This window comes from Mustela erminea, chromosome 15, assembly GCF_009829155.1.
Source record: "Mustela erminea isolate mMusErm1 chromosome 15, mMusErm1.Pri, whole genome shotgun sequence".
In the NCBI taxonomy this organism is placed as follows: Eukaryota; Metazoa; Chordata; class Mammalia; order Carnivora; family Mustelidae; genus Mustela; species Mustela erminea.
The window spans coordinates 32,224,225-32,251,819 of record NC_045628.1 but is presented as its reverse complement, the minus strand read 5'-3'; positions in this window follow the sequence as shown (position 1 = coordinate 32,251,819).

Below are 27,595 nucleotides of genomic sequence, written 5' to 3'. Positions count from 1 at the left end.
AAGAATATCCAGTGGAAGAAAAGCATTTCTCTTCCTGTGTGTCTCTTTTTTAACAGCAAAGAAACTACTCACAGAAACACCCAATAGACTTCCCTTTGCATCTCAATGACCAAAACTGGATCACCTAACACATCCTAAATTAAACCCTGATAAGGGAACTAAGATAACCATCATTGCTAGGGAAGGGCTTAGATGACTCAAGAAAATTGAGATTTCATCAGCAGAAGAAAAGAAATATCTATACACCCATGGAAGATAACGTAAAGTACTACATATTTCATCACAAAATGTGCTTATGTGAATTCAGCAAAAGAGGCAACTACTGTCACCTTGACTGGTTTGGGATTATGATAAAAGACTTACATATTAGGAGATGTAAGGGGAAGATGGCAGAACTTGAAGATGCTAAACTCACCTCGTGCCACAGACACAACTAGATAACACCCACATCAGTGTAACTAACCCAGAAAATGACCCAAAGACTGGCAGAATAAACGCCACAGCTAAATGTAAAGAAGAGGTCACATCAAAGAGGTTAGGAAGGGTGGAGATGCAGTCAGGAGCAAACAGACCTGTGGCCCTCCATAGTGGGGAGGGTGCTGCAGACCTAGAGAGGGGAAAGAAAGAGACTCTCACACTGGTAATCCCACACAGGAAAAAATAACTCCCATAACACTTGACTTTGAAAACCAGAGGGGCCTAATTTTTCAAGTTTTTACAATCTGCAAGACTTAAAACCTGGAACTTTAAAGATCAGCAGACTCCACCTGGGAGAGCTGGGAGGGTGAGAGGAAATGAGTCCCACCCTTAAGGAAACAGTACAACCAACAGTCCCACTGAGATATAGCACAGAAGCAACAGTTTGAAAAATGCCTGGTATACAGAAGTGTGTACTAGTGATGCAGGAATCGTTGGGAGAATTCTCCAGGAACAAAGGAGCAGGCCAGCAACATTTCTTTTCCCTGCCCCCCATTTTAAACAGTTGGTCACCTGAGAGTGTCAACATTTGCTACTTAACTTGCTAACACACATCCTGCCCCCATGATCACCTGTGGACATGAGCCCTCCAGCCAGGCCTCCATTCCAGGTCTCCTCCTACAGCAGACCCTGCAAACCTTGCAAACACTGCCCTCCACCCCCGCCCCCATACTTCTGCAGACCCACTCTCTCTAACCCAGCCTGCCTCAGTCCCAGTAGCTGCAGGTCCCCTCCTGCTGAGGGCCAGTACAAACCTTGCTAATAACCACCTCTAGCCCCTACACACTTCTGCAGATCCACTCCCTCCAATTCTCACTAGGCCAGAGTCCATTCAAAGCAGTGCCACAAGTCTGACAGTGTGTAAGCAGCTAGGACAGGGACCAGCACCACCCCAAAGTGACCACTGCCCCAGGAAGAAAGAGAAAGATAACCACATACAACAATCAGACTATGACCACAGCAGTGAGCTGGAGGCAGACAACTGGTAGACTGCAGGCTCCACCAACAAAAGAAAGCTTCTCACAGACAACACAGAAAGAGTGCCTTGCAGTTCTGTGTTACTGTATCTCTGGCTCATGACTGGTTTGACTCAACTCAAGCCCAAGACAGCCCACACTAACCTACTAACACCACAAGGCCCAAATCCTGCCCATAATAGGCAAGAGAGCCATTGCAGATGAATGGACTAAAGAAAAAAAGCAACTCAGCTACAACAGCAGGGTGCACACAACACATGTAGACATTCCTGAAGCACCACGTTCTGGCAAACAGGGGACACTGCACTATAGCACCCTATAGGATTGCTTCTTCCTTAGGCCATTACTTTCAAGAGTGGGAGACATAACTGACTTCCCTAACACATAGAAATAGACACAGAGAGTTAGACAAAATGAGGAGATAGAGGATATGTCCTAATGAAAGAATAGGACAAAATCACAGCAAGAGACCTAAGCAAAATGGAGATAAGTAATATGCCTGATAGAGAATTTTAAAGTAATGGTCATAAAGACACTCACAAAAGAGTGGAGGACCTCAGTGAGACCCTTAACAAAGAGACAGAAAACATGAAGAAGAAAAAAATCAGAGCTAAAAAACTCAATAAATGAAATTAAAAGTACACCCAGTGGAATGAATAGACTAGAAAAAGCAGAAGAATGGATCAGCAACTAGAGTACAGACTAATGGAAAGAAACCAATTTGAACAAGTGAGAGAAAAAAATACAAATGAAAACAGACTTAGAGAAATCAGTGACATCATCAAATGTAGTAACATTTGCATTTTTGGGATTCTAAGGAGAAGATACAGAAAACTTAATAAGTGAAAACTTTCTGAATCTGGGGAAGGAAAAAGAAATCCAGGTCCAGGAGGCAGAGAGCCCCCAACAAAATCAACCCAAAAAGGGCCATAGCAAGACACATAATATTTAAAGGAACAAAAAGTAATGATAAAGAGAGAATTTTAAAAGCAACAAGAGAAAAGAACACAGTTACATACAAGGGAAATCCCATAAGACTATAAGCTGATTTCTCAACAGAACCATTGCATGCCTGAAGAAAGTGGCATGATATATTCAAAGCACCGAAAGAAAAAAAACCTGTAGCCAAGAATACTCTATCCAGTTCAGAATAGAGAATGATAAAGAATTTCTCAGATGAAAGTTAAAAGAATTTATGACCACTAAACCAGTCTTATAAGAAATGTTAAAGGGGACTCTAAGTAGAAAGGAAAGAACATGCACAGGAGTAAGAAAAGTAGGATTCACAAAAGCAGTGAAGGACAAGAAAAAATACACACACACACACACACACACACACGATATATATATATATATATATATCAGTATATCAGTATATATCATATGATATATGATATATATATATATCTCAATAAATGGATTCATGAAAATAAAAGGATATAAAGTATGACACCTTATACCTAAAACATGGAGGAGAAGAGTAAAGAATGGGTTCAAACTTAAGTGACCCTCAACTTAATTTAGACTATATACAGAAGATGTTATATACAAATATAGAAGTAGCCACAAGTTAAAAACCAGTTATATATATAAAAAAAAAAAATAGAGGAAGAAATCCAAGTATGTCACTAAAGAAAGCCAACCAACCATGAGAGAGAAGAGAGCAAGAGAAGAAGGAAACAGAGAAGAATTATAAAAACAAGGAACAAAATGGTGATAAGTACATATCTAACAATAATTACTTTGAATGGAAACAGACTAAAAGCCCAAGTTTCCACCAATAGATAAATGGATAAAGAAGATACAGTACACATGAGCATGTTTGCGTGCGTGCGCGCACACACACACACAGGAATATTACTCAGTCATTAAAAAGAATGGAATCTTGCCATTTGAAATAATATGGATGGATCTAAAGAGTATAATGCTAAGTAAAATAAGTCAGTCAGAGAAAGACATATACTATACGATTTCACTCATATGTGGAATTTTAAGAAACAAAACAAAGAAAAAAAGAGACAAACCAAAGACAGACTCTTAACTATAGAGAGCAAACTGATGGTTACCAGATGGGAGGTAGGTGGAGGCACAGGTGAAACAGGTGACTGAGATTAAGAGTACACTTATCTTGATAAGCAATGAAGAACATATAGACACACTGCCCCACTTTACACCGAGTTGCAGCAGGGCACATCTCTCTCCTGCTGGTCAGGAAGCAGAGGCAGGAAGAAACCTAGAACCCCTGTTAAGCACATACTATTATTAAACAGATTGCTCATATCTTTGCCTCTACATCCTTCACCAGAGGCTCAAATCTTTTTACTTCATAAACTGCCTGCACATTAGGGTTTGCCCTTCTAACTGAGGCTCTTTGTCTTTCCAAGTGGCTTCCATTCACTGGCCTTGGATGTGAGAAATGCAAATATGCATCTGCCCTGCTCTGTCCTCCTTCTGAATCTGGCATAGCTGAGAACCTCTTTAAACCTCACAGAATATATTTAATTCTGCGATTTCTTAAGCTAAGTCAGCAGTATCTTCACTGAACACTGAACAAGGCAGAGACAAAGGACTTGAAATGATGTTTATTTCTTTAGCTTTTATTCAGATTTACAACTGAGTTTTTGTAAGTGATGGATATGCTGTAGTGAATCACCTTTATTCCACTTTAAAGCGATCCAAATCCATTCAAGACACCTTCTTGATTGCAAATCAAAGCAGTTAAGTTGTTTTTACCCATCATAATCATGGGATTCTGGTTTTAGAAATCTTATTAGTAGGCTGCAAAGAGTATTCAGCTCAGACTTCAGATTGTGTGGCATAATCACCTGGCCAGATACAAGGTAACAACATTCCTAGTATACTTTTGCTATTTTTGTTCTATTTTGTGTTCAATAACCATTTCCAATTATCTTCTAATAAAGCAGTATTAGTATATTTGAGTATGAATGAATCATTGTCAAAAATTTCTAAAGTGAATAATAATTCACTTAAATTCACTGTAAATTCAAAAGTTAAAATCAGCATCTTGGAATTCTATTATTTCAATAATTATCTTACTTGCCCTGTCATATTGAATCAAAAGACAAACTTTTTAAGGCACCATGCACTGAATTAGAAGAGTAATCCATTTTTATAAGAATCATAATAGAAATACTAATTAACATATGAAAGTCCTTTGAGAACATTTTGATGAAGAACTTAATGAAAAATTGAAAGCAGTGGTAAAGATGGGAAATGGAGATTTTCTTGGATAAAATATACAAACATAAACTGATACTGCGAGCAATCTTTTTTTTTTTTTTAAAGATTTTATTTATTTGTTTGACAGAGAGAAATCACAAGTAGGCAGAGAGGCAGGCAGAGAGAGAGAGAGAAGGAAGCAGGCTCCCTGCTGAGCAGAGAGCCCGATGCGGGACTCGATCCCAGGACCCTGAGATCATGACCCGAGCCGAAGGCAACGGCTTAACCCACTGAGCCACCCAGGTGCCCCACTGCAAGCAATCTTAACTGAGATTATACACCAAGACATTTTTTAAAAATCTGATGAAATATTTTTTTAACTTGCACTACAACCTAGTCTGTATAGATAAATAATGTTATTCTATACATGGCAACTTTCAAATATGAATAAAGCAAATCTTACAAAATGTGTTGATAAACACACTTAATAATTGTGTTGTTGGAAACCAAACTAACCTTCTAAGGGTGAGGGTAGGATCTTCTCTGGGAAAAAAATCCTACTGCCAGTCTTCCTGAAAGAAGCCTATCATAAGAGAGAAATGATAACTCAGTGGAGCTTTAATAGAATAAGACAATTCAATGCCCCTTTATCTGTCCCTTTATTAAATATCTTATTTAATTAAAATAAGGCAATTCCATGCCCCTTTATCTGTGGAAGTCAGTACGGTTGGGAATTCCAAGGTCTGAAGACACCTGGAGTAGTTCTGGTGGAAAGAGAGAGAGAGAGACAAGTAGATAAATGGAATGCCTCCCAACCACTATGGACCCAGATAGCAGGCGGCCAAAGAGGATGTCTCAACTGTGTAATTATTATAAATTATTCTCTATCTAGACTATCTCTTCCCCTGACCCCACAAGTTTGGAGGATTGGGTAAAGTTATAGCCTGACTTCTAGTGCTCAGAAGATAAAAAGAGCTTACCCTACCTTTGGATTGGGCTTTCTAAGAGGATAGTTCCAACACACACACACACACACACGCATGCCCACACATACAGCCAGTGACTGCAGCATCAGAGGATCCCCTTCAGAGGAGAAGTAGCAATAGTGAGGAAGTAAGATGTATAGGTTGGAGCCCAAGCAACACTAGGCATCCACTGATGAACTTACCAGAAAGTAAACAATTCAACTGCTATTTTGACCAAATTAACCAGATGATTCAATTTAATCAAGCTATAATTTAATCTTTATTTTCTTGTTAAACTAACCAATTGTTTATTTAAGCTTATTGTACTAACTAGTTTTTTTTATGTTTTATATAGATTCAAGAGGATCAAGAACTATATGGGGAAGAAATCTCATAGACTTTTGAATATTCCTCAGATTTAAGTCCCTCATACTTGAGCTCTTAATTCTCTCTTCTGCCATCCTTTTATCATTACTTGAGACAAATTTAAAGAAAATTGGTGAAATGACTCTCTTTGAATATCCAACAAGTCAATAACAAAGAAAGAGGTCTGAACCTATATCCAAGGAAAGCATTCCAGTTAGAATAACCAACAAGGTTAATATTTCAAAATTTTCACATTTATCACCCCATTTTCCCTCTCAATATAAAAAGCCTTTTAAGCTAACACTATAAAGATGTTTAATTTATGTTGTCATTTAATCATCTCAAAAATATGTTAGGAAAGAATTAGTACTTTCTATAACTTAAACTAAGCATTTTTCATTTTCATAAAATAATGTATATGTTTTAGTTTTTTTATGAACTTTAGATTAGTAAAAGCTTATAACCAACACACACAAAAAAAGATAGATAGAAAAATGGAATTAAATATCTTACTTGGAATGATTCTATACATTGCATATATGTTTTATATTATTTCTTATATCTCCTAGACTATAAAAGCTAAAAAAAAAAAAAAAAAACCATACACCGTTAAGCCCAAATAACAGGTCCGTGATTAAAGGAGCAAGACTGATACAAAGTGAAGGTCAAGCAAAGCTTTATTTTGCGCCAAGCATCAAGAATCGAACGGAACGTTCGGGGCCGCACCTCTTGCAAGAGAGGGCAACCCTTCTCTGTTTCACGGACTAGCTTTTAAGGGCAAAGGCCATGTGGTCAGGCCTGGCCAGGCACAGGTGGCCAATGAGATTGTAACACACACAGGAAACTCCACAGTGATGCTAGGTGACCAGTTGAATTACAATTTACCCTAGTAGACATTAGAACCTATTACACCTTGATTAGGATTGTCGCCAAAAAGGCTCCCAAAGGGCGGGGGCCCATACTCCTTGGTAGCTAGGGAGACAGTATGCAACCCCCACTGATCGGATGTCTCCATCCGATGGTCTGACCCATCTTTGTATCTGTGTTTTGTTACCTGAGGCTGGCTTCCCGGACTTGTTTTTAAGTGAATTCCCTGGGGGAAGGCAAGCAGGAACAGTTTAACTTTTTAGCCTCTTGCTAAAAAGGTCCTTACATACACAAAATTGAATATAATGTAAACTAAGTCATTCATTGAAATATTAATGAAGTTAGAAGAAAGGATGATTCAATTCTCTATATCAAAAAGTAAATAGGGTCTATTGTTTAAATGTTTGATACAAATAAGAGAAATGACAACTAACAAGTCATGCACCTTTAAAAAACTATTTTCTTCTCTCAGGAACTGTTTGCCACCTTAATTGTTTGTGTTTTCTACCTAGAAGGAAGAGCCATCAAATGGAGACAAGTCTCTTTATGTTTGTGTAGGATCAAGTGCATTTCCAGAACTCAATAACTAATTCTTTAGGAATAATTTGCCAATGAATGGCACCTACCAGCTGAAGCTCTTCATTGTGTAGTAAAGCTTACCACAGAATTCAAATCATCTTAAATCTTAGCAGGCAATACCTGTGATCTTAAGAAAAGTCTCAATTCCTTAAATCTTAAACTAAGAAACTTAATTCTTTCTTGTTTTCCCATACAACAAAGTAGACTAAATCGTGTAGTACACAAATTGAATATGATTGACATTTGACATTTCAGAAAGTGAGAAAGCATTCCTCAGGGATAATTCAAGTATTTCTTTAGTGCATGTTTCATGCTTGTAAATAGATTAAATCTCAAAGAGAAATCTTGTTTTAGCATAAATGATCACCTCAATATCTGTTACATTTGTTGCAAAGTTAACCCTTCCCATTTTGTACTTGAAACAACTGAACATTAAAAAAAAAAAAAAAGGAACAACTTGAAATTTTTGTAATGGTTTCCATCACTCAACAAATAATTTTGAGACCCCAGTATGTGACAGGCAATGTGACAAGCTTCAGTAGGAGCTGAAGAAACACACTAGGAAAGGCCCTTGCTCTCCTGAAAGATCATATTTTACAGATAAGAAAATAGGCAGTAAACAAGTATATAAATAAATAAGAAGCTAATTACAGGAAATAGTAAGTATTATGCAAGGAACAAAACAGTGCCTTGGTAGAGGAGAGTTGAGGGAAATGTTTTTGTCTAGGCTGCAGAGCCAAAACCTGAATGATGGAGGTGTTGGCCCATCAAAGACCTAGAGAAAGAGTAGTCCATGCAGTAAGAGAGCAGATGGAAGACCCAACAGAGGAATGCAGGGGTCTGTTAGAGGAAAGATGCAAGGAAGGTCAGCATACCCAGAACACAGGGGAAGAGATTAGAAAGTTTCCAACTTTTGTAATCTTCTATTGTCAGCTTCATTAAAATCAGAATTCTATAAGCATTGTTGTACCGGTGTGGTAGCATTCACTGAATGAATTTGGTTACTATTATGTTACTATTATGAGTGAATTTGGTTACTATTATGGATTGAAATGCATCCCCCAAAATTCACATGTTGAAGCTCTAACTCCCAATATGACTATTTGGAGATAGGACCTGTAAGGAGGTAACTAAAATTAAATGAGTTTACATGTATAGACCCTAATTCAGTAGGACTGGTGTCCTTAAAGAAAGAGGAAGAGACAGCAAAGAGCTTTCCTCTCTGCATACAAACAAACAGTGAGGACAGAGTGAAAAGGTATCTACCTGCAAGCCAGAAAAAGAGGTCTCACCACAAAACAATGCTGCTGGCACCTTGTTCTTAGACCTTCAGGCTCCAGAACTCCGAGAAAATAAATTTCTGTTGTGCAAATACCCAGTATGTGGTGTTTTGTTATGGGAACCCAAGGACAGTAACAATTACCATATCTGTTGATTACCATAATAATTAACCATATCTGTTGAAAAACGGATTTTTCAAACGTTTTAAATAAATATTTATCTAGAATCAATTTGATTCACTTAGAATCAAATCATTTTAGTGGCAGAAAGAGACTTAGAGATCATCTTCTCAATCCATTCATTTTACAAATGAGGAAAGTTGAGATTTAAAATGCAATGGTTAAAGGCAAACAAATTAATCTCCCCCAGGTCACCACAAAGTCCCCACAATCCATTCATGCTGCTGGTTTGTAACCAGTTATGTTCGGACCTCTGATGTCAACAAGCCAACAAAACAAATCATGTAGTCAGTGAAAAACTAAACTGCCCAGTCACATCCACAATAAAAAAGTAAAAATTTTTTTTAAATTTTAAATGTAATAACAGACAAAAAATTGCATTAAATGCAACAGAATAAAGTTTCTCTTTAATATACAGAAAATACAAATGTATGAGACAAACAGAAAGACTATAAATGTTACAGGAGGAAAAGACATCACAGATACTTCAGATACAAATGGAAAAATATATGTATGCGGAATATACTTCTCCATGATGAAGAAATGAAAATTAAGACAACTTTGAGAAATCATTTCATGCTGATAACAGTAGCAACAATTGTAGAACACCTGATGTCATTTTAGTGAAATAGATACACTGAATCAAGGCCCTTGAGATGAATTAAAACAACCCCTTTGTGAAAAAACAAAATCACAACATGTAGCAGAAGCCCTAAGGATGTTATATCACCTGAGATTACTTTTCCTGAGAATTTCAGTGGAAGCAAAATAACAGAAGCTTATAGAAAATTCATGACAGAATTTATATATTTACACCTATATCCTTAATATTACAAAAATGCTTTAAGGAAATTATTATATATCAGGATAATAAAATATATATAGTCACTAAAGGTTATAGCTTTAAGAATTTTTAAGAAAAGTAGGAGTAATATATCCTAATGGTTGAAAATAGAAGTATTGAAATCAAATGAACCAGGGCAAGAATCTGTCTCTACCATAAACAAATTATGTGAACTAAATTTTCTCAGCTGTAAAATGGAAATAACAGGGTAACAGTGAACATTAACTGACCACTTGCTGTGTGACAAAGTTCTAAATTTAGTATAGGCAACCCTCATTATTCAGGGGATCCCATATGTACAATCCTCCAATTCAATAACATTTATTTGTAACCCCAAAGTCACTACTTCTGGGGCCTTCAAGGTCATTCAGGACAGGTACACAGCAGCAAAAAACGCTGTAAGGTACCTGAAATTTGTAGCTCAGCCTTCCTGTTCAACTAATATGGAGGTAAGCAGAGGATGAAGAGCCGGGGGGTATGGGCTAGTGCAAGAAGCCCAGCATCTGGGGCCAGTGGGAGAGGGTTTGAGTCACAACTGGGGCCACTATGAGTGACAAGTAAGTCAAGGCAAACCACTTAGATCTGTACCTCATTTTCTCTTTCTTAAAACAGAATCTACCAAGATGAGATTTTTCAAGATTAAGGATTATAATCTATGTGAGACAAGGGTGTGGGGGGAAGGGTGCACACATGTTTTCCCTATGGTTGATAGTTTGGTATTCTCTCATTTCATGTTCCTGGGGCTTTATCTAATTACCACAAATGATGAGAATCAGATACGTGCGTATTGACTCATTTCACCTCACACAAATCCTCTGAAATTCAAGTGACATAAAAACTGGAGGAAACAGCTACCTCCCAAGGCTGCACAGAGATAAAGGACGGGATGTAATCTCTGGAGTCTGGTACCTAAGAGCTTAAAGGAAAGCACATGGAGTGGATGCTCAGAAGGGGCCATCACCCAGGTCTGACTGCCTCTAGTTATCGGAGGCTGGTTTGTGGAATGGCAAAAGAAGGTGGAGGCTGGGGCTAACCACTGCTGGAGTTAATTGCCACTATTCTGGCGACACTCTCAAAAACGGGGTGGGAGGGGGATCAGAAATCCCTTCTTTTCCAACTTCCAATTGCCCTCCAATCTTCCCATTGGTAGAACCTGTAAGCAAACTGGGCAAAGGCATCTGGGAAATGTAGTTTTCAGATTTTCAGCCCCAGAATCAGGTGGTGGGGAGCAGGGTGACAATAGGGTAGTAAAAGGTAGTGTGGAGTTAAAACATTTAAGGTTACATTTATTAGCATGGGTTTCTAGAAACCAGAGCACAAACCAAAACCTTATGTGTTGCTATTTTTTTTAGAACATTTAATCCCAGGAAGAGTGAGGAAATGCAGAATGAGGCAGAAAACGAGATAAATAGTGGCATATTATCAAGCTGGCCACTGCTTGGTATCAGGTGGAACTGGTTGCTCCATCTCCTGGGATTAGCTTTCAAATTGCCTAGGACCTGCTGGGTCTCAGGAGGGAAGAAAGAGTAAAACTCATCTGCTTGCTCTGCTCCTACACTGGTCGAGTATTAGCCACACGGGCATAAATTCTCCGCATTCCACGTTGCTCATGTGTGGTAGCAGGGTCTTTTAGAGTCTCAAAGGCAACAGAGAAAACACAGGGCAGGAGGAGAGAGGGGGATGGTGTAGGCATGGCAAAAGACACCACTGGGTTGCACTGAGATGGAACATGTATTTCACAAGTGGCTGAGCAGAGCCACAAACATGTGGCCATTCAGAGGCTAAAATAAAAGATGTGGACAGAGGCTCAGAAGACAACTGAAGCCAAGAGAACATACAGGTGTACAGAAGTATCTGATGTAGTCAATGACAAGAAGCAGGGGTTCACACAGATGCATGCACTAAAATATCTAGGTATGTCTAACATCAAGCAGGATTAGAGAATTCATATAATTTACATTTAAACTGGACATTTTTCTCTAGGATGAATGCTAAACTGGACAGGATCCCCAGAGAAGTCAATGTGTCCAGTTTCTTTAGCTATAACTAGAAGAACCACATGAAAATTGAATGGTTATCTAGATGAAGTATAAGGAAGGCTTTTTAAATAAGTGTTTATTATTTTTTCTATAAAGTTTTAAATTTTACTTTTGAAAAGTACTCATTAGGCAGATGAAATTATAGAAATAATAGGCCATATGTTTCATACTCTGTATTTGTGGATGTTCTTGACCCTTATATTAAGAACAATATAAATATCTCTTCTGGCTGTGGGTATAATCAGGAACCATCCCTTCCCTCAGCTTCCAGTGATCCTGCCTTCTAGCATTCATTATATTAAGGTTCTACCTATTTTTCAATCAGCTAAAGAGAAGATTAGCTTCTCTGTTCAAGGTATTCCTTCTGAATGCCTCTGAACACATTCACTTTTTACCTTTGCTAATTATACCTAAACACAAACATGTTGAAGGTTAAAGAAAAAAATTATTTGGACACATGTAAAGTGGTAAGGGAGATTGGGATGCCTGGGTGGCTCAGTTGGTTAAGCTGCTGCCTTTGGCTCAGGTCATGATCTCAGGGTCCTGGGATCAAGTCCCACATTGGGCTCCTTGCTCAGCGGGGAGCTCTCTCTGCCTCTGCCTGCCACTCTGCCTGCTTGTGCTCTCTCTCTCTCTGACAAATAAATAAAATCTTTAAAAATAAAAAAAAAATTAAAAATGGTAAGGGAGACTTTACCCAAGACTAAGACAATAGAGAGAAATCAGGCTCAACTCCAAATACAAGAAATACAAGTGGGGATTTACAGCCACAGAGCAGAATGAAGGAGTCAATGGATGGAAAATTACTTAGAAGACATCAAGGGTAGGGACGTTTTGCTATACCAACTTAATAGGATTCTTACTGATTTCAGGCCACAGTGATCAGAATGATTAGGGGTGGAGACTAAGAAGTTTCATTAGATATGAGGGTGATCAGAATCAAGGATGAGAGGATTTTCTCTAAAATGATTCTGCAGGATTCCTTCTAACACTAGACTTGGCAAAAACAGACAAGAAGCCCAAGGTCAAGACCCAGTCAAAAGAAGGCTTAGGGGAGCCTAAGAAAAGTTTGATCAAGGAAAGAGTCTGAGTCACTGAGAATGTAGCCGATATAGGGAAGCAACATGGAAAACCCTTCTCTCCATATGCTATACTAGGTCCTAGTATCAACTCTCACTGACTAGGTGACCCTATCTTTATTAATATCTTTCTGTCTTTAAATCTGTTCTTTTAAAGGCCACATGCCTTGTACATATTTATAGGCAGCTATTTCTGGTATGATTTCAGAATGAGTACAAATCCTTTTTAAGGAAAAGAAGAATGGGCTATGCTGGAGTGCTAATGGATTTCAGCAGGAAGCCTATCACCCAGCATTCTGCCTGAACAGTCCTCAGCTGGACAGCACTCACAAGCCCAGATGCCAAGCTGTGGACAACTGTCTCCAGGCAGCACCATCTGCTTCCATGGGAATCTCCCCAGGCATTTTGTTGGCAGCTCCAGGTTGGCCTTGAGGTCGGCCATGTGGGAAGGATGCTGCTGGGAGGCTGTCTGGCTTTTCTTAACACTTGGGAACTCATTTCCTACCATTTAGCCAGAGTTAGCATTTCATTCAATTTCCTTTCTTTGAGGACAAGAGTAGACAGTTGAGTTCTCCTTGGTAGGAACTTAGCAGAAAGTAAAACTGAGTTCAATTATCTGTCCTTGCTGTTGAGTAAATCGTGTTTTTTCCTTAGAACAGCCAAGCACAGTGCATCCCCCAGAGTGTGTTGCAAACCTCAATTTTGCACAAATTGCTCCAAGAACAAAGGGTCTCAGAGTCAAATAAGTTTGAAAATACTTCACATCACACATCTTTAGAGATTGTACCATGCACATTAAGTAGTGATACCCTGAGAAGTACAGTGAAAAGCAATCACTTTAACATGGCTTAACTCAGTATTTCCCGAACTTAGGAGAACACAGAATTTCAACTCAGCTCAGCTACTTTTCAATCTGTAAATTGTATAATTTGCACTCAGAAAAGGGATCATCAGAACACAGCAAGTCACCATCAATCATCAAAAGGGCTTGGTGGCCTTGGGGCAGCCAGCCTGGGCTGTATAAGAAAGGACAAATGTCTTCCATTTCTTTTATATTCTGTGGTTGTTAGAATACAGCATGTATTTTATGAGATGGGCAGAATTCATTTATTTTTTTCCTCCGTTCAACAAACATTAACCATGTCCCTACTGGCCCCAGCATAGTGCCAGGTACTAGGGATATAGAAGCAATCCAAGTAACACGGCCACAGCTTATACTTAAACCATTAAGAGGCACATTTGGAAAGTATTTATAATGAAATGCTATGAGCCCTCACCTAAAATCAGGATTTGCCTCTGGTTGTTTTCTTTAGGTTCATTGATTAGCGAGAGTTTACCTAATCTGGAGAATAGGTAAGGTCTCCCTGGAAGCCTCTTCCAGCCCACCCAAGCAGCTAATGAGTCTATCTGATGATAGCACAAGACACGCAAGGAGCCCTGAGAACAAAGATTAAAGACAAGAACAGATCATTAGTGGTCTTTTAGAGTCAAAACAGAAAACTCCTGACAGCCTACCGCTGCATTTAACAACTCAACAAAATTCTGCACAACAACAGAGTAGATTTATCTTAAGGAAAGAGACCATTTCAAATAACTTTTATACCCTCTTAATTACACAATAGTTTCAGGTACATTATGAATTTTAAACAAAGAATAATACTGCATAATGTATACCTTCATATAAGTACTAGTAATAATGTCATATTCACACAACAGGTATTCAATAACTATTTAGTGGATGAATAAAAGAAACATTTGACACATTAAGGATCATTCAGAATTTCACCATTTCCAAAACTTTTTTCTTTTAAAAAGACGGCCCAGAGTATAAAAACTAGGAAGGTAAAGGAAAATAGTATTTGTTGAGTCCCTGATATGCAAAGTAATCTGCTAGGATCTAGATTTTCTTTTAATCTGTATACTCCTTGAGAGTACTGGCAAAGTTTACACCAATCACTACCCATAACCGTGGTACATGGTGCCATGCTTGTACTATTATACGCAGGGTAAAAAAAAATTGTTGGAGAAAAAAAGAGAACAATGAATTCTGCCCATCACATAATTCAATCCTCAGGACAGACCCATGAGAAAGATACTATACTCCCAAATATTTTCAGGAAAACATTGCTCTGAACTCTTCTCAAGATTGTCTAGTCTTTGACAGGTAGGTACTCAGCAATCGATTAAATGTATGTAACTTCTTCTAAACAACTCTTAGGTAACGGTTTATTTCACATTTCTGCTCTAATGTGAGCAGAATGGAGCACTAATAAGCACATCTGCCTCATCTTGTCAGCTGTAGTTTCAAATTTCTAGGTATCCATTTGATTTCTTGGCAAATATATGTAGAATTCTAAGTTAAATGCATGCACCATGATATACTCCATAGTTAATCATAAAAATTTACCTCCTCTTTCCCCAGACCTTGGTTCAGATCTCTCATTTTCTTACCTTGAGCTGAACTTGCTCAAAGAACTGTTTTGGGACAGGCTCTGTGCGCAGGTTAATGGCTCCTCCTCCTAGGCTTGCCAAGTCCACTCATTGCCCCTTCCCTGCCCTGACTCTCCTTATATGCACAAATACATACCAGCACACACAAATATGCTTCCTAAATCTTAAAACTGACCATGGGGAATCGTAAAGCACAAAAACAAAAGCAATCTAGCAAATGAGTAAGGTTGATAGCCTGCCATACTGCTAGTTAATTCCATCTGGTTTTTCTTTAAAGATCACTTCATATATACTTTACAGGTTATCTCCTTCATACTACATCCATAATGAGGCTATTTATCCTGAATATCCTATGGGATTGTCTCTTAAGTAACACATCCTCTATTCTAAGAGATGCCCCAGAGGGCAACCACTTCAACCATTAGAAGATGCACACTTTCAACTAAGAAAGTGGGACTTTTGTTCCTCAAAACCAAAGATGGCACCTCAAGCTTTAAAGTTTTCTGACTGTCACAATTACAGATGTATTATTTAGCAGGTACACTAGAATTCATGCAAATAATGTACACCAATTAATTATGCTAAGTGCTTAATCAAAGAAACTTGGTATGACTTTCTTGAAAATCTCCATGCAAACAATGATGTGTGAGAGATAGAGATTAAATGGACATCTCATATCTGTATATACATCAACTATTTCAAATCAAAGTCAAATCACCTATTTAAGTAACATCTCCTATTTTCTTTGCTCTGTATAAAAGAACAGCGTTAATGAGTACTGGAATGTCTCAAAGTCTAGCAGCAAAAAGGAGGAGAAAAAAAAAAATGAAAGGATCAGCGTAATTCTTTTTTTTTCCTTCCTCTTTTTTCAGGATAATTTTTATCAAGATTTTTTTGCTCCCTGAAAAATCAAGGGTTGATGTTCAGTATGAAAGGCAGGCTTTGAAAAGAAAAATTTTTTTTTTTTTTCTCGCACATCTTTATATGACTGCTCAAGATTAGCAATAGCAGGTCTTTCCTCGCTCTCCTTTATATGAAGAGACAAAAGCACAGGACTAGGAGTCTCCCCAACTCCCCCTTCAGGTTAGGCAGTGATTCCCCTCTTTGAAAGAGATTTAGTTCTGTGAAATCTCTATTTCAAGGAGGACATGGCAAAAATCCAGGTTATTTCCCACAAATTCAAAGTGTTCTGTGTCTTTTGTTAAAAGATACTACTGGGTGGAGGTTGCAGTCATCTGTAGTTGCCTCCCGTTGGGTGATTGATGTCACGGTGGTGTGTGTGGCCTGGTGGGCTGGAAGACAGGCATGCTGCTGGGGAGAAGCCCGAAGCTCCACCCCACAGAGCCTCAGAGCAGGATGGATTCACGCGTAGAAGAAATCGACAGCTATAGAAAACGGACTGATTGTTGAGACAAATCAATAATGATTTTAAGAAAATTAAATGCTGGCTGAAAAGGAGTGAAAAGCACCTTTGAAAGCTCGAAGGCTTTAAGTAGCAATGGAAGGTCTAAATTTAGGACCTCTTGGGTGATTTCCCAGACCTGAGCGTTTTGGTTCTGTGTGACCATTCTCTAACTCCTTATCAGCTCATTATCTCAGATGACAGGGCTCCGGGCCTTCACTGTATAAACAATTGCTTAGAGAAGAGAAGCAAACCCAGTGGACCCAGCTATCTTTTATTTGTATCTGTGGGCCCTGAAAGGATTACTAAATGGAAGTCCCGGGGTTCTGTCAGGGCCCTAACACAGGCACACACAAAGCAGCCTGGAGACATCTTTACAAAAGAAGGAATAACACAAACACCACGTAATCACCATCAGGGACTTTCCCCTCCACTCTGTGACTCTCCTGTTATCTCACATATCTCCAGCAGTCCCCAAATGCTTATTTGCAAGACATACACATAAGTGAATAAAAAAAAATTCTGAGGAATATTCAACACTTAACTCCCTTCCCAAGTGGCATACAAAAGCCCCTTAATAACGTTTAACTTTATTAACATGCAATTTAAACCCAGCCTCACAAATTAAAGTCTTTGTGTTTATTAGAGTATGGAAGATCCTAAAAAACATAACTATCTTTTGATCAGAAACTCTCTCCAGTGTTCCACCTAGCTCCACATAGTAAGAAATGTTGTAATTCCCCAAAGCATGGGATAAAATAATACTCCCTTCACAGTCCTGCCCACTCACAGAGACCCTCAGAATGTCCAAGTTTGTCCTGATCTGTGTTCATAGCTATGCTGGCTCCATCGGCGGGGCGGGGGGGGGGGGGGGGGCTTGGAAACTCACTAGCAGTAAGGAGAGTATGGGGCCAGGTCAAGGAGGGCAACGAGGCTGGCACTGTGAGGAGGTCTCTTTTATTTTTTTTTTTTTAAAGATTTTATTTATTCATTTGACACAGAGAGATCACAAGTAGGCAGAGAGGCAGGCAGAGAGAGAGAGAGAGAGAGAGAAGCAGGCTCCCTGCTGAGCAGAGAGCCCGATGCGGGACTCGATCCCAGGACCCTGAGATCATGACCTGAGCCGAAGGCAGCAGCTTAACCCACTGAGCCACCCAGGCGCCCAGGAGGTCTCTTTTAAAAAGACTATACTGGCCTTACTGTGTCTGCTCTACTCCCAGTGTTCTATGTTAACCTAAACCCCTCGAACAGCTACATTGATAACCAATAGGATTTTACATCTGTTTGGCTCCTTGTCTCTTACAAGGCATGGCTTTTCGTATTATTCAACTGATGAACATAGCAATCCTGTAAGCTACACAGACAAGTATTTTTGTTCAACACATACTTTAAATATTTTTTCAAATGCTAAATGATTTTCCCAAGGCACCACAGCTAGAAAGAGGAAGAGTTCTGTGCAAGGATTCACCCTCTTTAAAATCATCCCCAAGAAAGAGAGGCAAATAGATTTAATTTCCACTCTGTAGTGTAGGAAAGTTCAGTGGCTATAATAAAAGCTTTGATTCAAATAAAAACTTAGCACTCATCATGTAGTAGATTGAATAATGGCTGCCCAAATATGTTGATATCTTAATCCTTGGAACCTGTGAATGATATTTTTACCTGACAAAGGAGACTCTAGAGATGTGACTAAGAATCTTAAGATGGGGAGAGTGTCCTGAATTGTCCAGATGGACCCAATCTAATCACAACAGTCCTTTTAAGAGGGAGGCACAAAGGTCAGAAGGAGAGTCAGTGACATGACCATAGATGCAGAGGCTGGGAAGATGTAAGACAAACAAGATTGGAAGATCCTACACTACTGACTTCAAAGATGGAGGATAGGGGCCATGAGCCAAGGAATTCGGGTGGCCTCAAGTAGCTGGAAAAGGCAAGAAAATGTATTCTCCCCTATAGCCTCCAGAACGAATATACCACTACCAACATCTTGACTTTAGTCCAGTAAGACTGTATCAAATTTCTCACCTGCAGAATTGTACTATACTAAATCAATGATGCATTAAAACACTAAATTTGTGGTAATTCATCCAGCAGCGATTGGAAACTAATATACATCACATGACAGCTTTCCTTATGTTAAAATGGATTCACAAAAAAATCATAAAATGTGATTTCATAAAATGGAAACTGAACCTACAATTTGCCATCTAGACTCACTCAAATTTGAAAATAAGTACCAAAGGCAATTATTGTGGCTTACAGAGAAAATAACAGCTAATATTTATTGCTTCATATGTGCGATATAATGTTTTGCAGCTGGGGGGTTATGTATCTCATTTAATCTTTATCATAACCCAAATTATTTAATCTTTCTGTGCCTCATTTCCCCCAAGTAAAAAAGGAGGAAGCACCTATTTCATATACTCTGTTGTAGTCATCACCAAGATGACCCCCAATGCTCAACTGTGAATATTGTGATTTATAAGTATATGAAATATATATTTGGGCTTTGTCCACTTTCCTGGCACACAGCTCCCAAAACACATGGACTTTCCTAAATGACTGGAAGAATAGGGTTCTTTTTAAAATAATATTTGGGGTTTTGTCCTGGGTTATTAGTTTCAGTGATCAAGGTGACTATGGTATGTTTAGTTATTTATAACAAGTCTGTTTCAACCATATCTGAGTTTATGTTAAACAAGTGATTTGGGGGACATTCCCGAGGATGGGAGCTGGTTCCCAAGGGAACCAAACTTGATTAGAGAGTTGGAAATTTCAGGTTTCCCACCCTCTGACCTCCAGGGAAGGGAGGGGATATGCTGGAGGTTGAAGAGATCACCAATGGTCAATTATTTAATCAATCCTGCCTACATAATAAAGCCTCCATAAAAATCCAGAGATCTTCCAGTTTGGGGAACCTGTGGAAGTGTTGGGAGTGTGGTGCCAGAGAAGGCCTGGATGCTCTGGACCCCTTGCTACATTTCTTGCCCTGTATCTCTTCCACCTGACTGATCCTGACTTATGTCCTTTCATAATAAATTGGTAATCTGATAAAACTGTTTTCCTGAGTTTGGTGAGTAACTTTAGCAAATTAGTGGAACTCAGGAAGGGGGTGGTGGGAACCTCCAATTTATAGCCAGTCGGTCAGAAGCACAGGAAATCACCTGAACTTTTCCAACAGTATGGTAAGAACCGAGGCATGCTGCCAACAATCAGCACTAACTTATCAAGCATGGGAATGAATGACCTTGGAAGCTGATCCTCTAGCCCTGATCAGGTCTTCAGATAACTGCAGCCCCAACAAACATTTTGACTATAATCTCATGAGAGATCCTAAAACCAGAACCATCCAGCTAGGCTGCTCCCAAATTCCTCATGTTCAGAAACTGTGTTGGATAATATCTTTTGTTGCTTCAAGTTCCTAAGTTTTGGGATCATTTGTTATGCATCAATGGATAACTAACACGGTTTTATGAGAATAGAATTAAGTTCATATTTTATTAATACAGAAGGTGCTTAAAGTAGTACATGCCATAAGCTACGTACTATTTAAGTGTTTATAAAATCAATTCCTTCATTAAAAGTATGGATACTATGAACTGCATCCTGGTGTGTGACGGGATTACCCAGATGACAAATACATAATCCCCGCCCTCAAGCAGCCCACAATGGAGAGTGAGGGGTAGGGGATGAACATCGACAAAACTGACATGTTTCATACAGCAGAGCTACAAGTGCGTAGAGCAACAGTCACAGGGGTGGAAGGCCAGGCATGAAAATTAATATATTTCAGTAAATTTGTATCAACATAAAATGTTTCAACAATTACAATGAACGTTTCAGTGGTTTGATTTTTCTGCAATTGTTATTCTCCCACTTCCACTTATTTGTTCCCTTAAGTTTTTAAAAAGGTTTGTGTCTTCATGTAATAATAACTTGGTATTTTCAAGGAATTCTGAATACTAAAATTCCCCACATTAATTTATGCTATTAATTTTCACATTATTTTTAAGCCATGTGCCTTTAAGAAAACATCTTAACTCAAAAATAAGGAATATCTTTTAAATACTTAAAATAAAAATTTTCTGAAATAAAGAACATTTAAAATAAGGTAAAATAAGGAATATTTTTAAAGGAACTTAAGTTTATTCTTTATTTACTCCCTTTGAGTCATTCAAAAGCAAACCCGCCATACCAGCCTTTACCAAAATAATGTTATAAAACAGGGACAGTATTTTTCTGTGAAAAATGAATCAAAATTATCTGAATGAGTCTAAACAAGATGTCTGTATATCTCTGCTCTCCTTGTGCCAAGATATCCAGCAACTTAGAATGCTGCTCAGTTCAGCAATGTTTCCGCAGGTTATTGTTTTTTACCCTGCGACTAAGGTTCTTACTACTTTTTTGCAAATTCTGCACTTGATTGAGCCAAAACCAAGATATCCTTTTAGCGGCTAAAGAGTATGTATTGAACATTTATTTTAGCTTGTAGAAATGCTCAAAAAAAAAGAAGGAATTAAAAAAAAAAAAAACCCTGTGACTTTACAAGGACAATCTTTGGTTTCATGGAACACTGAGGATGTCAGAACTGTCAGCTCTTATAATACCTACCTGCAGTTAATTTGATTTCTCCATTCAAGTCAAAATGAATTGCATAACTGAGCAACCACATACTTTCCATCTTATTAAACCAATGAGTACTTTATACACTGTATCCTTCTAGTCATCCTAACTGAGCTCTTCACTCACAGCTGAAAGGTTTTAATTGCATAACCAGCTGTTATTGTCACTTGAGGCTCTATGTGTAGTAATTAGTGAGAAGACACTAAGTCAACCCAAGAGAACTCTGATAGAATTACGTTCTGCCCACAGATGTGCAAATCATTGGGTGTGTGTGTGTAGATAGTGACTGAGATACAGCATTAGTCCCCCCAATCCCCTAGATACCATCACAGCTGTATATTTAGGAATGGGAACAATTCCTGGGCAATAAAAGTTGATCCACCCAAATGGGTGCTCCAAAGGACAGAGGAATTCACATGGAAGACTAAACACGAGAACACAGAATTGTGAAAATTATATTTGAGAACAGCAGGGAGTTGAGTTTGGTTGGAGAGAGGCAGAGCTAAATCTACAGAGTAGTTCCAGCATGTGAAGGGCTTACATGTGAAGCTAAGGAGGCTGGGTCCTAACTGGGCAAGGCATAAATGTTCAAACACGTATGTGTGTGTCTGTGTGTGTGTCTGTGTGTGTGTGTGTGTGTGTGTGTGTGTGTGTTGGTGCACAGATAGATTTGTTTCTTGGGAATATTGGCAGTGAACATAGTGGGAAGAAGAAAGATAGGAATGTACTATGAGAACCAATGAAATCTTGAGCCAAATAAGAAACTGGGGATGTTATTTAAGTAAACAGAAATGACTTAAACTCACTTTTGAATAATGAAAATAAAAATAGCTCTTATTAAAGCTAAATAAACTGGAACAATTAAGAAGGAAGGAAGGGAGAGACAAATATTAGTAGTGAAAAAGAAAAGAAAATAGAGAGAATTTTAAAATTTTAAATCAAATCTATTCGGTAGTCATTTCTGTATATAAGAACGAATGAAAAGGCAAGAGAATGATACCTTGATAATCTAGGACTCAGTCTAGGATAATGGTGAAGGTGTCTTAAGGAGATACAGTTAGATATTTACAGTCTACAGTTGGAAATGTGTCTCTAGAGCTTAGAAGAGGTCATGGTTTCAGAGGAAAAAACTCAATGGTCATTATAATATAGAAAACTACATTTATTAAGCACTCATTCCCTTTCTAGAGATTCTACTATATACTTTAGATATACAGTCTCATTTAATTTTTTTAAAAACCCTATTAATAAAAAAAATGCCTTCTACAAATGAAAGACCAAGATTCAGGAGGATAACTAATTTGCTCAAAATCATAAGGTTAGCAAGTGATTAAACTGGAATTCAAAATCAGTAGATATTCAGTTTAATTTCTGCTGAATCCAAGTATTTTAGAAGACTTCTTATTTTTCAAGATGAATAGTTGTTGGTTAAAGCAGGGAATCATTAAAAAATGGTTGCCTATAAACTTTAAATACTTCATTTTAACTTGAAAAAATATATACATACCAATGGTTAGATGTTGAGCCAAGAGCTCTTCTTTCAGTATGGGCCCGCTAATGGAGATCTGTGCCTTCATAAATCACACATATAAATCATACCCATCATCCACTGTCTGTGATTTCCACTTTGTATTTATTTTTTTCAGTGTTCTAAAATTCATTGTTTATGCACCACACCCAGTGCTCCTGCAAGAAGTGCCCTCCTTAATACCCACAACTAAGCTTACCTATCTCCCTCGCCTCCAAAATCCTCAGTTTGTTTCTCAGAGTCCACAGTCTCTCATGGTTTGTCTCCCCCTCCGATTTCCCCCAACTCAACTTCTACTCTCCATCTAGTTTGTATTTCTTAAAGAGGAAGGAGAACCTAAATCCATTTGTAAGGCATTGTGAGGGCAGAGGGTTTTCCCAGTATATTTCTGTTGCATTGCCCACACCTAACTTGACAGAAATTTTTAGGAAGTCAATTTTGTCAACTACTTCCAAAGTATTCAACTTAATTTTCACAAGATATACTTTTTCTTTTTATACTCAAAGTGTAACAGTTTATCCAATATTTAAATAAATAAGTCACTACAGTCCATAATAACTGGAGTCACTGGTTTGTAAATAAACACTAGTTCCTTGCTAAGAAAACAACTCAACTGTTAGAAACAGAAATATGCTGGCACACATGGAATAGTGGCCTGCAGTGTACAAGGAATGTTCAATGTCCTCTGGGCATCAGCACTTATGAGCTATAAGTGAATGAGAGCATCAATCAACCTTTTGAGACAGTTCAGGGAAGATCTGTTAAGAAAGCTCCTACTTTAGCCTTATGTCATGGGAATTAATATTTGGAATGATAATCCTGAGTTATAAATATTTTTGAGCACATGAATCATTGTGTATTTAAAAACTGTGCAAGACTGGTTCCTGCCCTATGGGAATTTAAAATCTAGTCACTGAAGTGAAAGATCTTTAATCATAATGGTATTTGTTGAGTACTTGTGAATACTCCCAGACAGTGTTCCAAGTGTTGAACATAGATTATTTCATAATAATCTTTGAGTAGGTACCTTTAAGACCTGATACATAAGGAAAATAAAACACAGAAAGGTTAAATGATTAGCAAAATGTGACCCATTTAGTAAGTGATGGGTTAATTTCAAGCCCAGACTCTCCCATCTCCACAGCCTGAACTATTAACAGCAATCATATATGAATAAGTTATCATATGCCAGGAACTGGACTGTACCACTCATTTATTTTATCTAATTTTGATCTCCAGATAACACAAGATATATACTAATAGTTTCACTTTCAACATATGTCATGTCACAGAGCTGTGAAGTGGCAGAGCTAGAATTCAAATACAAATAATTTAACTTTAGTTTTCACATTCTTCACTCTATGCATCACTGTCTCACAATATTATTTATAAATAACTACATGCTCATCTGTATGAAAGAGCTCTGAAGATAGCAGAGAAGCAAATAAATCGCATTTATCTAACTAAAAAAACCAGTTGGGATGCTTCACAGTGTTATATACCACTGAACACTCAGATTAATTACCCCTGTTCTAATAGAAAATTACTTTCTCACACACACACACACACACAGACACTAGATTATATTTAGACTACTTTTTCTGATATGCTTATTGAAGAGAAAATTTAAAATTTAGAAAAGTGAAATGAAGAAAGTAAAAACTATTCACAATTCCATCATTAGATATAATGTCTGTTAACATTTTCTTACATTATCTTCCAAATTTTTGAGTGCTTGTATGTATACAGAAATTTCTTCTGCAGATAATTTTTTAATATTAATTGGAATTTAACTGAATAATTAGCGAACTTCATTATATTGTGTGGAGGAGTGTTTTGTGACTGTTCTTTGTTTATCATCATTATGAGTGATTAATGTGCTGGGAATTTGAAATAAAGTCTTATAGAGATGGAGAATATATCTTGGCTTTCTCCCTATCTCTTTCTGGCTGCTGCTTTTTATTTTCTTTGGCACATCTTTATCCTCCTCTAACAACGACATGCTGGCTTTCCTCATGACTCTGAACTCAGCACTTGACTCTTCTCGCCCCGTATTTTCCATAAGTGATGTGAACCACTTCTACAACTTCCAAATCACCTATGATCTGATACCTCCCTCATTTGTATTTCTAGTCCATTCCACTTTTCTGACATTTATATATATCCCCTAGGCATCTCCATTTAGCTATGTAAAATCCATCTCAAAGTCAACCCAAGCTACACCTCTCACACCTATTCCCTATCTTGTATTTCCTTATCCACACAGTTCACTAAGCCAAGACTTTGAGAAACTTTTGTGGCATGTCCCTTTCATTTATATTCCATAGTCAATCCATTACAAAATCTATAGGTTGATACTTCCAAATTTATCTCTAATCTGTCTACTTCTCCCTAGCTCCATCTTTGTTCCAGTAATCATCATGTGTCTTTGTTCAAGCAACTACGTATGACCAGGCAATAGTTGTATGTCCCACTTTTCTCACTCTTGAGCCCTAACACCTCTTTTATAGAAACTGAAACAATCTTTCTAAAATTAAAAAAACCAGATTAAGCCATTCCACTGTTTAAACTCTTAACATGGTTTCCCACTGCACATAGAATAAAATCTAAACTCCTTAACATGATCTATAATGTTTTATATGATTAGCCCCTCCTACTTCCCTGACCTCACTTCATACTCCATTCATTCCACTTCAAATATCTTCTTCCAGTTCTTCAAATACACTAGATCCTCTCCAAGGGAAGGAGAAAAACAATTTTGTATTACCAGAAGTTTAATGGTGACTCCTGGTCTGGACAAAAAAGCACAGACCCATTTTTCCCTGTTCCCACTAGACTATAAACCCTGAAAATAATGCAGCGGACAAGCAAAGAAGAACCCTGAAAGATGGCAAAAAGGCAAACTTGCACAGAACCCCAGGGCTGGAGGAACAATACAATGCTGTGTGCTTCTCTCCTCCACAACAGAATTTGTAAGTCACTCAGACTCCACATTTTCAGGCCCCCAACCCAGCAACAAAAGCCTAGCCAGGTTTCTTCCTTGCCCTGAATCAATGGGAGCCCTTCTGACAACAACAGGCATACCTGAGAAGAACTGGTAAGAAAGACCATTCAGGAGCCCCACTAATAATTAGTGCTTGTGGAATTATGCTTCTTGCTTAGTGGCCCAGACTCCCTTTCCTCACAGAAAGATACTAGAGATGCCAGGCGGCTGGAAGAGGGACCTAAGCACCACCAGCGACACAGTCCAGAAAGCCCCTCTAACCCTGCAGACATAATACTTCCCATAATACTACTGGGAAACACCTGGCACCTGAGCCCAGGAAAACCCCTCATTCTCCTCAGCCAGTACCAGCAAGTACTGGTGGGAGCCCCAGCAACAAAAAATAAATCAAGCAGTCTGAAACAATACAGCAAAGGCTCTAAAAATTAATCTGTCATTTTAACAATAACCCAGGAAAGGAGGCTAGGATTTGCATGCTAAATAGGATGACCTACTAAACAGCCTACTAAAATGAACACTTTAATTTTTTTTAAAAAATTTAATTAGAACCCAAAGACTCCCAACATAATAAACAAAATTTCTAAGATACAACCACATTCCTTGGCTTGTGGGCCCTTCTCCATCTTCAAAGCAAGCAGCATAGCATCTTTAAAGCTCTCTCTGATTCTCTTACTTCTGCTCCCCTCAGCATATCCCTTTTTATGACTCTCTGCCTACTTCTGGTAAGAACCCTTGTAATTATATTGGGCCTACCCAGACAACACACAATGATCTTCCCATCTCAAAATCCTTCATTTAATGATATCTCTAAAATCCCTTTTTGTCATGTAAGGTAATATATTCATAAGTTTTGAGGTTTAAGACATGGGCATCTTGGAGAGCAGTTGAAGGAGGGACCATTCTGTTTTCTATACTAATAGATTGTGATAAGTCATATTTGTATACTCTAATAACCAAAATAACCACTATGAAAACTATGCAGGGATACAATATCTAAAGAAAAGATGATATCTAAAAAAGAAAAAAAATCAAGTAATTTACAAGAAGGCAAAAAGAGAAATAGAAGAAGAACAAGAGGGAGAGAAAACAACATTAAAATGATGGACTTAAGGGCTAAAATATCAAGATTACCTTATATGTAAATGATATAAATACAGAAATCAAAAGACTGTGATTGACAATGTGGATTTAAAAAAAATATGACCAAACACATCCTTGTTGTAAGAAACTTACTTCAAATTCAATGGCATAAGCATACATAAAGTAAAAGGATGAAAAAGTTATACCATGCAAAGGTTAAATTTAAAAATCAGGAGGGTATTTGATAAGTAGAGATCAGGGCAAAGGAAATTACCAGAGACAAAGAAGGATATTACATAATGATACAAGTTTCAGTATACCAGGAAGACATAGCAAGTGTGTACTCACCAAATAACTCATCAAAATATATGAAGCAAAAGCTAATACAGCTGAATGGAGAAACAGACTATAATATAGTTGGGACCTTAAACATCCTCGTTCCAGAAACCAATACACTTACTAGGGAGAAAATCAGCAAAAATATAGGTGATCTGAACAATACAACCAATAAGAAAATTTAATGACGTATGTAGAACATTCCGCCTAACAATAGCAGAATACATTTTTTTTTTCAAGTACCTATGGATTAGTCACCAACTTAGACCATATCCTAGGTCACAAAACAAGCTCAAGGTAAAGAAGTAGTAAAAGAAAGAACTGAAATTAAATAAAGC